The following is a 13,766-nucleotide window of genomic DNA, read 5'->3' as shown; positions in this document are numbered from 1 at the left end:
AGATGGGATGCATTCTTGTCATTTTTGAAGAATGTGGGGAAAACAGGCATGCCAAAGACCAAGAACAGCCTGTGGGAATAACACTTTACATGCTATTTTTATGCCACTTTCTTTTTAAGTGTCTTTTTTTTTTTTTTTTTTTTTCAGAGTATAAAGTGTTGTGAAACACTAACAGGGGCAATGCAATGTTGAAAGGTTCTGAACTATATCTATCTCTTTTATTGCATTGAGATGCTCTCTTACATTTTTAACATATGCCATTATTGTTCATGCCAACCCATCATCATTACTATAAATTAAACAGCCGATCTATCACGTAATAGCACAGCAAAGAGCATATACAAAAATGACGCGTGCTGGCAGATGATCTGTATAAAAAAACTACATTAAAACTTCAGGTTTGGGTAGATGCTGGTATTCAATTAATTCTGGCTTGCTAGGAAGTCTCTATAGAATATTAGTTTGTGCGTTTTTGCTCCAGCTTACAAAACTTTACATGGCAAACTTGTCCTGTGTCTTAAAATATAATTCCCTTCACAATTTGGTTTAAATTTTATTGATAAACTCTGTGGTAGCATTTAGTTAATTACTCAACTCAACAGGTACTTATAGTAATGTACTCTCTGCCTCATCATCACTGCATCATGGATGCAGCAGAAAGGAAAATGCTTGAAGCAATTTTGGTAGAGAAGAGGAAGTGACAGGGGTAGAGGGGTGTGGGGGAAGCGGGGAAGGAGAAAGGGGTATGTGCAACAGGAACATTTCTAATGTTAATTTTTTTGGGAGACAGTGTCTCGTTCTTCACCCAGGCTGGAAGGCAGTGGCCTGATCTCCACTTACTGCAACCTCTGCCTCCGTCTCTGTCTCCCGGGTTCAAGCAATTCTCGTGCCCCAGCCTCCCAAGTAGCTGGGATGACAGGTGCATGTCACCATGTCTAGCTAGTTTTTGTATTTTTACTGGAGATGGGGATTCACCATGTTGTCCAGGCTGGTCTCAGACTCCTGTGCTTAGGTGATCATTCCACCTAGGTCTCCCAAAGTGCTGGGATTACAGGCATGAGCCACCACATCTGGCCACTCATCTTCAATGTTTTATTAAATATCATAGTTAAGGGTAGGTACTAAACATAGTTTTTGAAATTTCAGTGCTCCATATGCACCTAATATCCAGGAGCATGAAATCTGTACCATTTCTATCTTCAGTTGAGCTTGGCCAAAGGAGTCATAACTTCTTTGCCTGTTGTCATTGGGCATTTCCTTCCTAGATTCGTTTCTTTTCTTCGCTTTTGTTAGTTAGGGTCCATATACGCACCTTACTCATCACTTCTCTATGCGTGGCTCTTGTTTTCAAGTGCATGGTCTTAAACTGTAAAATGGATTTACAGCATCTCCAAGGGGTTAGGAAAATGAAGAAAGTCTCACTCTATAACTTATTATTTATCTAGTTCTTCTCTTTCTCTTATCTCCAGCACACTACCGCCAGAAGATACAAACCTGTCAGTTTCTCTGATCCTAGAAATGACATACACTATGAATGATATAAATCTGAAGGCATTCCCAAGGAAAAAGCTCTTTTTCTTTCCAATATTGAATCCAGAACATTGGTTAGAAGTATTATCATAGAACTGCTGCTATACAGTACTACCAGTAGTTACATAAAGTATATTCAGCTACATTATGAGTTAAATAGGCTTTGAAGGGCTGACCAAGAAACCAAATTTTATAGAACATTTCTATGATAAATTATATCCCAAGTTCTATATTGTCTATGACTTACCCATAAGCTTTTATAATATCATTCAATTGTAAATTGAGGACTGCCCGCACACTCTTCATTTATTAATATCATATGAAGTGTATCTCCCTGTATCACTTAACACAAAAGGCTATGTGTTGTTTCTTGGAAAACAATTATTATTAAAGCAGAATTCATATGGAAGAGGAATTCAAATAGAATGCAATAAGGAAGAAAAACAACAAATGAAAGGTATGTCTACAGCACCACCAGGGAGACTTTGCAGGAATTAGCTTGTGTTATGTAGTTCTTATCCCTGAAGAAACGCTGCTAAGCTATTTGAAGCTGCTTTCTCAGAGGGATTATCTCCTGCAATCTGTTTTAATCACAACTAAATGCTTTCAATTGGTATATACTGAGCTCGAATTAGAGAATCACAATCCCCTAGATCTTTGTGATTTGTTTGAAAAAAAAAAAAAAAGAAATGCATTCACATACAAATACACATTCTAGAAATTGAATTATCATCTGCCATTCTTTAAGCTAATAAAAAAAACATAAAAAGATTATATTTTTAAAAACACAAAACAAGATCAATGGATATAGAAAATATTACAAAAGGAAATGGTTTGGGGTTTGCAGGTGATTTTCAGAAAGAAGCAAATACATTCTTTAGAAATGGCTACATTTGAGAGTCACTATGTTTTAAAATAAGTGATTTGATCAACAGAATGGTAAACTGAACTACAATTCATAAATTTGTTAAGTATTTCTTGCTTACTTTGTGAGAGCTTCTGAGCTTCTAATATTCTTTATTACTGAGATTTTTTATTAATCATAAAATTCCCTACATTTACTCACTACTCCTCAAGTTCTCAAAGAATGTGTCAAAATAAGTTTTGTAATAAGAGAATTAGTCATTGATCCACTCCACTATGACTAGAATCATTCCATTAGACACATGCTTACTCCAGAAAAGCTATAAGGATAATAAAAAGGTCCAATGTTCATTCAGTGAGTATTTATCAGATCATACAAGGCGCTAATTGCTATTTTCACTCAACAAAATGAACAACTTTTTAAAATTAAAACTAAAGAAAAAAATTAAATAGTAGCTCAAGGAAAAAATTCTATTAATCTGAGATCTTCACTTCCATGGGAAAAACCACGTAACTCAAGGTGAAGGCACGGACCTTGGAAGTGGATTTGCATGTGTATCCCAGCTTTTCTGTCTTCCAGGAGTATAATCTATACTGTCAAAGAAGGATCAAAATAACACTATTTATCCTCAGAAACTGTAGTTAGAATTGGATGAGCACGTAGTTTAATAAGCACAACTAGTACGTGTTCAGTAGATAGTGACAGTTTGAATTTATGTGAACAAAGTTTTAAACGAAAGATTATATAGCAATAAACCAGGTGAGTTTTCATTCTCAATTATCTCCACCACCTAATTCCAAGAATTTGATGGCTATTTTATAACATCAATAGATTCACATTTTTCCCAAGATGCAAAGCTATCAAGTAATTTTATGCTGACATCAGTTGCCTCCTGACAGCTCTAAGATATGAAATAACAAGCAGTCAATGTCAGTGCTCCTAAATCAAGCCCAGGGCCCCCATGGCACCAGACAGTAGCAGCTTGTTACTGCTAAGGAAATGTCAGTCCAGTCAAAGTGTGGCAGAGTTGTCAAATCCCCAGTTGCATCTGCTCTGGTATAACTAGCGTTCTATAAGATAACATTCATAGAGATGTTGTTATGTTGCCCAAAACCCTGAAGCAGAACAGCTAGGGTGGCTCTCAGAGTTCAAAAAGTTGTTTGACTTCTTCAATCACTGGGATTTCTCCCTCTAGTAAACAGGTTCGTTTTCTTTCCTCTGTAGGCACAACATTCAGGAGGAGAAAGTATATTTTCTCCCTGTAAATATACTAAGTATTTGGATAGAGTCAAACTTCATTATGCATGTGACAGCTGACTTTTGGTTTTCATCCACAAGCAATACTTGCGAATCATTTCTTATTTCTAAAATATTCTAGTGTTAAAATTACCTGTGTCTGCCCCCTTACATCATGGCTATAATTTCCTTTTACTTGGCAATTACTCTGACATCCTGTTACTATCCATTCCTACCTACAGCATTTTGACCATGGAGAGTGTCACTTACTTCTAAGGGGGCACATTGGCTGAATCTGAGGTTCTTGTTAGAGTTTTTCTATTTCCATTTAATTTTAAGAGTTGCTTACAGGAAACACTTGCTAGTTTAAAAAATTCATGCTGTAAAGTATGGTAGTATTTTGACTTGTATTTCTACTTTCCCCACAAAAGGTCAACAAGACTAAGTCCATATTCAATCCCACAAAAGATAATGGAATATGTTGGTGGGTCACAGTCCTATTTCGCCAGTAAGCATCATTCCTCACAGATACAGTCTTTCATTATGGTTGGTAAAGACCTTTAGCAGCACTTTAGGGCTTCAATCCCGCAGTGCTGTACAGTCATCAATCGGAGTTTCTTCTTTTGAGTCCATGCTAGGAACACACATTCATCAACATACTGTAGTACCTGGAACTGATCGTTTGCTAACACTTATAGCCAGTCCCCTGTGACTTTTATCATGGAGACTGTGTTGCGATTAGAACTGGGTTATAGTCTGTGATCATTAATCTAAAGTCTCACTGTGGCCTCTCCCAAGCAGCAAATTGGGAACCTCTCCCAACCTCTTCATATACCAGTGTTAAGGGAAATACTTACATCTGTGCTATAAATCAATTTGAATATACAGTAACAGAAACAAACATATGGGTTAAATTTTCTTGAAATTGCACATGGTTATAAAAATTGACCTAAAAAAAAGTACTTGCAAAAACATGTTTGGAATTCAATTGAACAAAAATGTTTTTAAATATCTCAAGCTGTTTGGCAACTCTCAGAAATGCTAAATGATTTCCAAGCCTACTGAAAATACCCTTTGTCTTACACATAAGCCTTTCAAAGCTTGAAAATTGTGTATGTGTGTATGGTGTGTGTGCGTGTCTACGTGTATGTATTGGTTTATGTGTGTTTGTGTGTGATGAAGCAGTGGGTTTTGTAACCATCTTCAGGAGTTTCATCTTTAAAAAACAAGAATAACACTCCCCAGTTATCTAAGAAATTTGTTATCAGTATTGCAAACATTTATCAAATAGTAGTTTAGCTCTATACACAAATAAAATTCAAAAGCATGCACTTGGTGTGAATAAGTAATGACAAAGTCATTTGACACACATTTTTTCAAATGGTACATGTTCTACAGAAAAGCTATTTGTCTCAGTTAATTTTGGAAGAAGGCACGGATCAAAATAATTATGTTATTCTATTAGCATAGAGGAGGTCCTTATATTACAGACTTCATCTTATCTCATACCAATATCAGGGTTTTGAGATAACAGTCAACAGCAGGTGGGTATTGACAAAGAAGGGTTAACATGCTTGGGGCAGGAAGGTCATAGTCCTGGACAGTTGGAAATCCCTGAGTATGTAAAGGTGGAAGTGAACACGGATGATAACCAGTGTGGGAAATGTGTTTATGAACATGGAGGGAGTGGGATATTTGATACGAGTACATTTGATACAAGTAGTGTTTGATACAAGTCATTACATATACTTTTCTTTATAATTGTAATATATACGTTATAACATATATACCTAAGTTCTTATTTCATAATAAAGATCTTAGAAACTAAAATATTTAAGAATGAAAATAGCTATAAAATGTAGTCCATCCAACCAAGTGTAGATATTACCTAAACAAGTGTCAGTTTCTCTCCTGACATCCCCATTTCCTTCCTTACAAATTGCCCAGGTCTTGGTCATAAATTCGCTCCATTTCTTCTGACCTTGTTTCATGTTCCTTTAAATTGTGAAACTCTGACACCAAAAAATGTCTTAAGCATTATGTTAGACAAACACCAGTCCCAATTAGGACTGACAACTTCCAATTGACTTCAGAATGCTACTAGAGCTTTTGATGATGCCTAATTCTCTCATCACCAGACCCCTGTTGAAGCAAATTTTCTCAGTGATACTTCAAATTTGAGCACCTCTTCATTATAGATCTCTTTCTAATTGTACAATAGAGTGTCAAACATAATTCCTTCCAAGGAATACTATGTTTGTTCAGAAGTCAAACAAGCACAAAAACATCATTTCATTCAGTAATTCTAGATTATCTCGTGTTTTGTGAATGAATCTATTATTTATAAGATTATTCATAGTCCTGTGTGGAGTCTGGGGAAGCAAACCTCATCTTCTCTCATTTGATTATTTATTATGGTATAAAACATTGCCTGCTTAGGACTTGCTCTAGCAAAATTATTAACAACACGTCTTCCTCTGCTCTGTTCATTTAAGCCTTCCATACTTGAAGCCCTATTATCTCCTGATTGCTCAGAACCACTTCCCATGGTGCTTTCTGCATAGAAAACACCCGTGCACTGTGCCCAGACTCTTGATCATTTACACCTACCTTCTGTACTTAACTGTCCTTCCCTCTAGCTCAAACAAAGGGCCACTTTGTCCTTGGTATGCTCCCCTAGTTTGTTATGCATATTTCAATTAGCACTTGTCTCTGTGCTCAGTTCTCTGTTCCCTTGCCTCTTGCCTGTCTTGGTTGGCCTTGTTTTTCTTGCATGTTGTCTAAATTACAGCACATTCTTGGCATTGCTCAAATCCTTTCTTTTCTTTCTTTCTTTCTTTCTTTTTTTTTTTTTTGAGACGGAGTTTCGCTCTTGTTACCCAGGCTGGAGTGCAATGGCGCGATCTCGGCTCACCGCAACCTCCGCCTCCCGGGTTCAAGCAATTCTCCTGCCTCAGCCTCCTGAGTAGCTGGGATTACAGGTCGCGCCAACATGCCCAGCTAATTTTTTGTATTTTTAGTAGAGACGGGTTTCACCATGTTGACCAGGATGGTCTCGATCTCTTGACCTCATGATCCACCCGCCTCGGCCTCCCAAAGTGCTGTGATTACAGGCTTGAGCCACCGCGCCCGGCCTCAAATCCTTTCTTAGTGGTTACATGAATGTGAACGAATAAGTTCAAGTTAAAACCATAACACTCAACTAATCTCTAGTGCCCTTTAAATTCTAATGCTTAAATTTTAACTATCTAGTGATTCTATCAACTCTCTAAAATTTTCCCATTATAAAACTTTTCTTTTTTCTTTCTTTCTCTTTTCTAGACACGGTCTCTCTTTGTCACCCAGGCTGGAGTGCAGTGGCACAATCACAGCTCACTGCAACTTCAAACTTCCAGGCTCAAGTGATCTTCCTATCTCAGTCTCCAAAGGAGCTGGAAACACTGGTGTGTGCCACCATGCATGGCTAATTTCGTAATTATTTTGCGGAGACAGGGTCCTCCTATGTGGCCCAGGCAGGTCTTGAACTCCTGGGCTCAAGTGATCCTCCTACCTTGGCCTCTCAAACTGTTGGGTTTACCAGCATGAGCCACTGTGCCCAGCCTAAAATATTTCTACTATACAGAGAAGTACAGCAACATGAATTTATGCTATATTTTTTAAATTCCTTCACACTCCTTTTATAAATTGTGAAAAAAGACCTGGAACCCCTTTATTAACTATCTTGTTAGTCAATTAGAATCCTCTCTTTTGGAATTGTGAGTTGTATGTATGGGATTACTGAAGAACAAAATGAACAGTAAAGCACCTTGCCTACTTTGCATACCTAAAATTATGAATTTTATCATTGAAAAGATTTCAAGACTTTTTAGGAAGCTCAATTTTAGTTGCAAGACACACATTCATTAAAATGTGTGATATACAGGTTATACATATCAGATAATGTTTGAAAAGGAGATAACAAAAAGAAACATTTTTTTAAAAAATTGCTTGGATTATAGTCTACAAATGAAGTACCAGTTTTTGCCACTAGAGGGAAGCTACCTTCAAACGCAACAACAGTTTTTTTCTTTTTTCTCTTTCTTTTTTTGCCTGTAGTTTAACAAGCCCTCTCCCTTGTCCGGTCAGATATTTGGCTAACATACAAACCAGTACCCTTCATAAACAATAAATGTAATAACAATGTTTAATTGAATAAGAGCCCTTTTTCCCTAAGAGCTAGAAAGAGAAACAAAGAACCACATAACTGGCAACTGCAATTTGCATCCCTCTAGAGGCAAAAGGAAATCTATAATTTGCCTTGAGAAAGTGGAAAAAGATCAAGAGGCAAAGACAGAAGCCACGCCAAAGTGCAATCTTATTCCTTTACCATCTGTCACAATCACTGTCATTCCCCAAAGGCCATGTTTAAAAATGAGACAAGAGAGGGCTCCTAAGAACTTGAAAATGGTCAGAGTTCTGAATCACACTGAAATATTAAAACTCAACAATACCAGCCAGCAATTGCTAGAAATCAAGAGTAAAAATGTCTTCCAGGATAAGGCCATGGTGGGGAGAGGTGTTTTAAAACAAGAGAGTAGGAGGAAGAAAATGACCCCCAAATAAGCCTTTAGAACTCTATTTCATGAATGGTGGCTGTTATGTCTTGAAGCTTATTTACTTAGTGTATTGAATTAAAATATACAGCTGCATTTTCAAGAATTATTATATACTTCTATGATTTGAACAGGTGAATTCATATTCCATGTGATAAATTTCAAATTGTTCAGCTGTTGTATACCAACTAAAATCAATCAGGCATACAACCGCAGCCGTAAGTCATGGATTGACCACGGTGTTATCTTTTTGGGTTCTCAGGCTCTCTACCACTTGGGGGCAGACTGAACAGCAACAGAAGAGGAGGATCAACAGCATAAGCAATGTTCTCAACATGTTCTCTAAGTGCTTTTCCAAATATGAATGAGTGAATGGAAGCCACTCAACTTCCGTTAAAATCTGTTTCATATATACCTGGAGGATGAAGACATTATGACATAGCCAGAGCTTTAATTGAATAATTTCATATTAAGGTCTTACATGAAGAAAAGCATGTTTCATATGTGTCATTCATCACCACTGTCCACCCCAAGCATTATTGATAATGGAAAAACAATACAAAAGAGTCTTCTTTGTTAATTTCCCTTCCTCTTCAGAAGCTTCAGTTAAAGCCATCTTACTCAGAGCACATTCAATTGTAGTATAAACTTTCCAGCCAATAGATCTCAGAAGGACAAATTCTAATGACCAGAAAAAGGCCTGGACTACTCAGATATTCGATGCTGTTCTGTCAATTAGCATGAGCAATTGGGTTATCAGTTTGCAGAAACTTTAGGCAGGATTAAAGACAAATTCTACCCTTACTTAATGGGAGATTTCTGTATGCATGCCTCACCAGTGACTGAAGTCACTGTAATACAAATCCTTATTTCTGGGCACAGGAGAAGTTAAACAAGATAGGATATAAAAGAATGGTTAATTCTTTAGCCATAGTTAGAATAATGCATGCATAAAATGAACCCGAGTTCTGTGATATCATCTTTTACTTTTGTTAGATTCAAAGGATGAACTTCTGAACACCTGGCACATAAGCAATTAAGCTCATAATGGACGTGGCCATTGCCCATATTGTCAATATGGTAAGAGCAGATTAAAATGAAAAATAGAAACATAATTACTTACCAGGCATTATAATACTGGGTAAGGAGCACAGACTAATCAAAATCATTGACTTGGTCATGTCTCTAGAAGACAGATCTGCCCGATTTAAATGGAGAAATATAGACTTTGATAGAAGATGGATTATAACCATTGTCATCTGAGAAAAGAGCCTCAAAGGCACTAAAGCAATTCTGATGACGTGAAGTACAATAATATCACAGATAATATTACCTTGACATTGATTTATATAAAATGTCAACCATCTTTAATTTCTCAATCATAGTATGCAGTAAAGATCATTGGCTGGTTCTTGGTAGCACTTACAACTTACAGGGCAATTACTATATCCTAGGCATTGTATTTAGACATTTCACTTTACGTGTATTATCTAATTTAGGACTTGATCTTGTAAGGCCCTTATTTTATAGACAAGAACATTGAGGTTTAAAGATACTACGTAATTTGTGCACCTGGCGGAGTCCTTGTTTGAAACAACTTCAGTTTTACTACAGAATGTATGATTTCAATTTATACAGTGTCTTGCTAATTGTAATTCTGGTTTCCTAATATTTCAGACCAGGCATTATACCAAACATACACAGTAGAAATACTTGTATTCATAGCATTATCCATAATGGCAAAACTGACCCCTGCAGCATATGTTTCTAATACAATACCTATATTCTTTTCTTTTTTATTAATAGAACTTGAGTTTTGGAAGAATATGTAAGGTGACTAGTCATAAAACCACATCACTGGCTGGGCGTGGTGGCTCACATCTGTAATCCCTATACTTTGGGAGGCTGAGGCGGGTGGATGACCTGAGGTCAGCAGTTTGCGACCAGCCTGGCCAACATGGCGAAAACCCGTCTCTACTAAAAAATACAGAAAAAATTAGCTGGACGTGGTGGCAGGCACCTGTGATCCCAACTACTCAGAAGGCTGAGGCATGAGCATCCCTTGAACTTGGGAGGCAGAGGTTGCAGTCAGCTGAGATGATGCCAGTACACTCCAGCCTGGGTGACAGAGCAAGACACTGTCTCAATAAAAAATAAAATAAAATAAAACTACATCACCCCACCCTCTCTGCAATATGGGGCCTTGTATTAAAATGCTGAGCAAGCCCCTGCCTCTGTGACATAGCCCCATTGTAGCCACCACTAACTCTGAGCAGAAAATGGCTGTGCCAGCCATGTATGCCAATCTTGGCAAATCTGCCGGGGATGTCTTCACCAAGGGCTTCACAAGGATTTGGCTTCATAAAGCTTGATTTGAAAACAAAATCTGAGAATGGAGTTCACAAGCTCAGGCTCAGTCAACACTGAGACCACTAAAGTGACGGACAGTCTGGAAACCAAGTACAGATGGACTGAGTATGGTCTGGCGTTTACGAAAAATGGAACACTGACAATACAGAGATGACCGTGGGATTGGCTTGCTTGCACGTGGGCCGAAGCTGACCTTCGATTCATCCTTCTCTCCTAACGCTGGGGGAAAAATGCTAGAATCAAGATAGGGGTACAAGTGGGAGCATATTAACCTGTGCTGCGATGTGGATTTCAACATTGCTGGGCCTTCCATCCAGGGTGCTCTGGCACTGGGTTGCAAGGGCTGGCTGGCCAGCTACAGATGAATTTTGAGACTGCAAAGTCCCAAGTGACCCAGAGCAACTTTGTAGTGGGCTACAAGACTGAATAATTCCAGCTTCATGAATTCAAAGTCACTTCTACCTTTTACACTTATGATTTTATTCGATTAAGCATCTCAAAGTTAAGGAGAGATGAACGAATCAACTTCACAAGCATTTACTGTTTGGTCCAACACTGAAAAATTTGATTAAGTAAAGCCCAGACTTGCTGGAATTCACCACACAATGCCATTCACCCTCAGACCTTGTAACACGAATATGTGAGAGTAGTTTGATCAGATAAAATCAATGTCGTCTGAATAATGAAATTTAATTTCCATTTAAAATTGTGTGCTTGTTTATACACAGTCACACTTAGCATGCTTCTATTTATGTAGTTATTCTAAGACTGTTCTGCAAATAAGACCTTTGTGTAGTTCCAAGTTCATATTATTAGTTTGCAAAGGTTGATTTTTTTTTTCCTCCATCATACAAAGAAGTAGACAAGGTTTTGGAGACATTAAAGCTCACTTCAGGAATCACAGTAACGTGATCCAGCTCTCTTCCCTCTATACCACATTGGTTTATTTTCATTTTTATTATTGTTCAGAATATTTATGAACTTATACAATACTTATTTTGCTAATCAGATAAATACAAAACTTCCAAGTAGCTTCATTTGAAAATTGTTGTAAAGAGATTAGCTACTGAAATTTAGACAAAAAGAAGGTCCAAAAGAAGTTTATTTTTAACAAGACAAACCCCAGCCACATTTCCTATGGCAGTATTCCCGAAAGTTGTTTCATTCAGTTCACTGTACGACCTTGCTGTACAATGAAATGAATGAAACGACTCTGGGAAAACATTTTCTCTGTCTGCCCTTCCACCATCAATGGCTTCATATATAATGCCATATGTACAATTCCTGCTGATATATAAGAAATAGATTATATATTTTCCAACACTTCTCTGTCAACCTTTCAATGTTAGAATTCGATGATTCACAGTCTATTCTCTGGAATATTTGTAAAATGACATACAAGACACAGAAACTCTAAGTCTTAGGGAGGCGCAGAGCATCTCCCTGAACAACCCGATAGCAGAATCTCATGCATAAATTTTAATCCCGTTGAATCAATGTTATAATTATTAGGCTTAGTCACTAATCACATATTCACTAGTGTTTGTTTTGACTTCAGAAAAAACACCTTAAAACAAAAACACATCAATAACCCACAAAAGAGAACTCTGCTTAAAGAAGAAGGCCGAATGCTAGATGCAATTCTTTAAAATTGGAGTAAAGTCAGCATCTAGACTAAGTAAGATTGGTAGCAATGGAATCTAACTGGGGTTTTATATTTGCAGGTAGCATATGCATGATCATGATCGTTGCTTGTGAATGTTTGTGGTGGTCCCCTCCTTCTAGAAACATAGCTAGATTGCCTCCTGACTTCTTTGTGGTTATATGCGGCATGTGACTTGTTGAGTTGTAACAGAATATGGCATGCATTACAATGGGCTGAGGGATTTATGCTGATACAAAAGCATCCAGAACTCTCTTTTCCGTCAGCCACTATCACCAGGGTGACAACATTCCTTCACCCTCCATACTGAAGAAAAGTCAATACTTGTGCCAGAGCAAGGCCCCAGCCAACCAGAAATAGGTATGTAGCCCAAGGACTGATAGCTCTTTTTTGTAAATTTTGCTTTTAAAAACACTGATCTAGAGACTGGGAGGGGTTTGGGAAAGTAGGGATAGGAAGAGATTTGTAAAAGAATACAGAATTACAGCTAGATGTGAGGAATAAGTTGTAGTATTCTATACCATTACAGGATGACTGTAGTTAACAATAATATACTATATAATTTCAGATAGTTTGAAGGACCATATGGAATACTCTCAACACACACACACAAAAGATTAATGTTTGAAATGATAGATATGCTAATTGCCCTGATCTAATTACTGCATAGTATAAATATCAAAACATCATTATATACCTCACAAATAGGCACAATTGTTACGTATCAACTAAATAATTAAATGGAAAAACCACCAAAATTGTGGGACTGTTTGTTAACATAGAATTCCTAACCCATCCCAACTGACAAAATAAAAATTGGTACTTGAAATAACAAATGCAGACATATGCTTTGTCTTGTTCCTTTAACCTTATCTGATGGAAAGTGGAGTAGGCTATACCATTTTCACATGAGAAGCATTTTCTTTTATGGAAGGCAGCTGTTAGGTTCCAATTAGAAATTGAAGGAAATAAAGATACATTTTGTATTGTCAGCTATGAAATTAAGCATGAGTCTAAAAGCCAACAGACAAGGTGAATAAAGGTTGCAAATTTTTTAGATTTGGTGACAATTAAGATTTCTGAATTTTTAAAATGTGTGTATTGAATCATTTCCATGAGTAACTGCCACATTGAATTCTGATACGTGCATCTCTATTCCCTCTCAAGGTAGAGGAGGACTGTTTCCTCTTTGTTCAGGGAGACATTTTCATGCAGCAATCATACAAACTATGTCCACCCTTCACTCAAGACAGTTTAAGAAAACATGTAGTCATTAAACTCTTCACTTTGCCAGAGGAATCTTTATGGCCTAAGAATGAAAATGATAAATTATCTGACTTGTCTAGTCACACTCACTCAAAAATCACTAAAAAAATATAGGTTTCTATTTTCTACATTAGATATTACTACTTCCATATTGGTTTATGTGTGAGTTGAAAGGTAAGACAAAAATAAAAAATAAAAACACCCTCATTCACTTTCTCTTGTGTCCTTGGTCAGAGACAGGCGT

General features: G+C 37.2%; 1 protein-coding gene and 1 pseudogene across 17 annotated transcripts in view; one reads left to right on the top strand and one right to left on the bottom strand.

The window, feature by feature from the left end:
• Window positions 1-13,766, bottom strand: part of ROBO2 (roundabout guidance receptor 2) — a 1,294,416-nt gene that overhangs the window by 321,076 nt on the left and 959,574 nt on the right. The window lies entirely within an intron of this gene.
• LOC104652384 (non-selective voltage-gated ion channel VDAC1-like) lies at window positions 10,503-11,152 on the top strand (annotated as a pseudogene).

The sequence above is a fragment of the Saimiri boliviensis genome, chromosome 18 (assembly GCF_048565385.1).
Source record: "Saimiri boliviensis isolate mSaiBol1 chromosome 18, mSaiBol1.pri, whole genome shotgun sequence".
NCBI classification, from domain to species: domain Eukaryota; kingdom Metazoa; phylum Chordata; class Mammalia; order Primates; family Cebidae; genus Saimiri; species Saimiri boliviensis.
This window is presented reverse-complemented; position numbering and strand designations above follow the sequence as displayed.